The 3,668-nt window shown below is 36.3% G+C and overlaps 1 protein-coding gene across 1 annotated transcript in view; it reads left to right on the forward strand.

Moving 5' to 3' along the window:
• LOC122144821 (disheveled-associated activator of morphogenesis 2-like) overlaps positions 1-3,668 on the forward strand; it is a 96,629-nt gene that overhangs the window by 34,768 nt on the left and 58,193 nt on the right. The gene's annotated exons all lie outside the window — the stretch shown is intronic.

Genomic DNA, 3,668 nt, shown 5'->3' on the forward strand with positions numbered 1-3,668 from the left:
CCAGTATTGTTTGTCTACACTCTGTGCTTCATGTGATTCTGTGTGAAAATAATTAAAATCTGTGATAGTACTCCTGGTCTCCGTGATCCTTGCTCCGTGCTTCACACAGTAGCTACCCGTGACAATAGGCTACAATATAAATGTTTTTGTGTAATAACATATAATATTTTTCTGTCCTCTGATAAGCATTGTTCTGGGCTGCTGTTCCCAAAAGCATCAATGCTTTCTTGCGATACTTTTGGGAAGCGCATCCCTGTTTGAATGCACTGTCAGAAGTGAGCAACAAAATACTAGTCTGATGCTGTCTACACTGGATGTGGTGTGGCGCGACAACAAATAACACGACAGTAAACAGCTGCTGCGTTTTATTCATGACGAACTGACACAAAGTTCAAATGATTTGCAATGGATTTGCAACAGCCCTATCTGTTTGACAAAAATCTCATTGCTGCTAGTTCTTATTAGACATCAACATACACCAGTCTATAAAAATGGTGAGAACATGCAGGAATTGAGTTCCCTAATTTCCGTTCCTTTCTTCTTGCATCCTAGATTGGGGAGACTTTTCTTTTCTTGAAAAACAAAAACAAAAAAGTTGCGTGTTCTGTGCTAGACTAACTGAGACTTGTCATGGCACTTGTATTCTGTTGTTGTTCTCTCACTGGTCTGATTGCTTCTATTGTTCTCATTTGTAAATTGCTTTGGATAAAAGCATCTGCTAAATGATTAAATGTAAATATGACTAGAAGGAGGATTTAGTGACATTAGTAGTGTCATTCCTTCTCATGCTGCTTTCTCACTCCATTTTTCTCATGCTGGTTTATAGATATACACATGCATGCTGTCATGTGCTAAGCCTGAATTCCAGAGATGGGGAGAGGGAGGGGAGTGAGCAATGTGAGAGAGGGAGGGAGCAATGTCAACAGCTTTGATTCCAGCACAGTCAGCTGAAATCCAGACTCTGGTGCAGTAGCACTCAGGTCGCTCTGGGGTGGAAGTATCAGTTTGCTTTTTTATACTCTTTTAAGCACAGATTTAAAGGTTTAAAATAAAAGAAAATAAGTAGGTCTGAGAGGATTTGGATGCCTACATTTAAAGGGCACTAGGAAATATTCTGGTTGACAGTGAATAGGGCAAGGATGAGATATCCAAAAGGGCTGGTCTCTGAAGTGGGTAAGTACTTGCATCCTTCCATCTTAGTGCATTTAATTTTTGAAAACCTTTTCATAAGATCAAATGCTCATCTTTAGTGCATCAAATACATTTTACATTAAGAAGCAATATTATGTGAGGACTGTTTAAATGGCAGATGTAAGCTTTGAGTCAAAAAAGAAAGTGTGTGGCTGTTTCTGCTGCCTGTGACAGCACCATGACTGACATCTGTATTAGGTCTGAGGAGGGTATGGCATGTTGAAAAACTAAGGATAAGAATTAAAGAATGATTATTGGTAATGCTTTATTTTAAGGTGTCCTTGTTACACACATTAAATATACTTATTATTATAATAACAATAAATGATGCATAATTACATGCAAGTAACCATAAGACAAACCATATAGTAAGTACATGTGGTTAATTAATTTTACTCAGTACTTAAATGTATAATTACACTGTAACAAGGACACCTTAAACTAAAGTGTAACAGATTATTTTAGGATAATGCAAAACTCCACCCCTGGTCAGTAATTTCCTGAGCATCTGATCACCTATCACAGTGCTAAGCAAAACATGCTAATGATATGCAAAGTCCAGATGTTGGGACATGCTGTCATCCAGTGCTTTCTGACTTTAGGAGAATCTCCAAGTTACTGGTATCTGTTCAGTAAACAGTGTGTCTGTTCCGCTTGTTGAGGGTGAAACAAATAAATGACATTTGTTTCATGTTTACATTGGGCTCTCCCCACCTGGTACAATATTCTGATTGTTTGCATCTTGTTTTTAAGCCCATAAATAATAATGTACTTGTTCTAATACATTTATATTGTACTCATATTAATATATTTTTTAAAAAGCAACTTAACATTGCTGGTAGGTTATCATTGCACAAATTAACACACTCTCTACATTTTAAATATAAAAATTAGAAGAGTTCTAAACTAATGTGCTGTCTTCACTGTATTTTACTCACACACATTTAGTCACCCACACAGATCGCGTTGTGCACACACAGACATTCAGCAACACAAACTTAGCGCTGCCCCACAGTTTTATCAATAAAATACCTTTATCACTCAAGAGATTATCTTTCTCAAGAAGGAACTGGTAACATCATTGTTTCTAAATTCACTGTTAATAGAGAAACGCTGCAAAACGGTGGTAATTCTACTTACACAGCCTCTCTCTCTCTCTCTCTCTCTCTCTCTCTCTCTCTCTCTCTCTCTCTCTCTCATAAATGAACAGTTGGTAAATTACACTTTTTTGATAATAGAATATTGAAGTGGAGATCGCAAGCTAACCAGTGTTTTCAGAAAGCAATCGTGTTTATCCACAGTGAAGAGAGAGTGCATACTAGTGCTAAGTGGTTCTCCATGGCTGCTACTGTTCAACAAACAAGAATTGCCATTCTTATCTTGCACAGTTGGTTGATTTAGGATGCCTCACATGAACAAGGTTCATCTCACCAGTAGCGCATGTTCTTTAGGACCTCTGTCCTTCATCATGCAGCTACTGTTCACCTTTCACCTTGCAAGGATGTTTGGAGTTTTGAGTTGCGTGATGAACTTTGGAATTGGTTATTATATGACAAGTCTTTTCAGTTCCCCATGGTAAATCAGAGAGAAAGAAACATGCAAATCATAAAATACAGAGTGTTTTCTTAGCTTTGGTCTCTTTGGCTGCAGAGCATTAGGAGTGCAAGGGAACTGTTCTGATTGACTATGTTTTTGAGGTCAGGGTAGACATACACATTGCCTGTCATTGCGCCTGGTTGAATTTGACAACTGAGCTAGCAGTGCAATTACTTCAAAAACATTTGTTTTAATTAATTAATTTCTTTTTTGATTATGCGATGTTAACTTGCCTTAACCCCTTGACTGACAAAGATTGGTGACGGACTTAGATTATTATTTTTTCAATTTCAAAGCACGTCAACTAACATGAACAAACAATTAACATTTTTTACAGTATTTATTAATCTTTGTTTACATTAGTTAATACAAATACTGTTGTTCATTGCTAGTTCATGTTAGTTCACATGAAAGTATAGCTATATTAGGTCATAAGTCACACGGCTATTGGTAGCAATAGCCAACAATACATTGTATGGGTCAAAATGGGTCAAAATGATAAATTTTTCTTATATGCCAAAAATCATTAAGATATTAAGTAAAGATCATGAAGATATTTTGTAAATTTCCTACCACAAATATATCAAAACTTAATTTAGTAATTAGTAATTAGTAATATGCATTGCTAAGCACTTAATTCGGACACTAAGGAATTAATTTGGACATCTTTAAAGGTGACTTTCTCAATATTTTAACTTTTTTGCACCCTCAGATTCCAGATATCTCAGCCAAATATTGTCATATCCTAACAAACCATATGTCAAGCTTGTTTATTCAGCTTTTAGATGATGCATAAATCTCAATGTAAAAAATGAAATAAAAAGGCCCTTATGACTGTTTTTGTGGTCCAGGGTCAAACACACACACACACACACACACAC

The sequence above is a fragment of the Cyprinus carpio genome, unplaced genomic scaffold (assembly GCF_018340385.1).
Source record: "Cyprinus carpio isolate SPL01 unplaced genomic scaffold, ASM1834038v1 S000006763, whole genome shotgun sequence".
In the NCBI taxonomy this organism is placed as follows: Eukaryota; Metazoa; Chordata; class Actinopteri; order Cypriniformes; family Cyprinidae; genus Cyprinus; species Cyprinus carpio.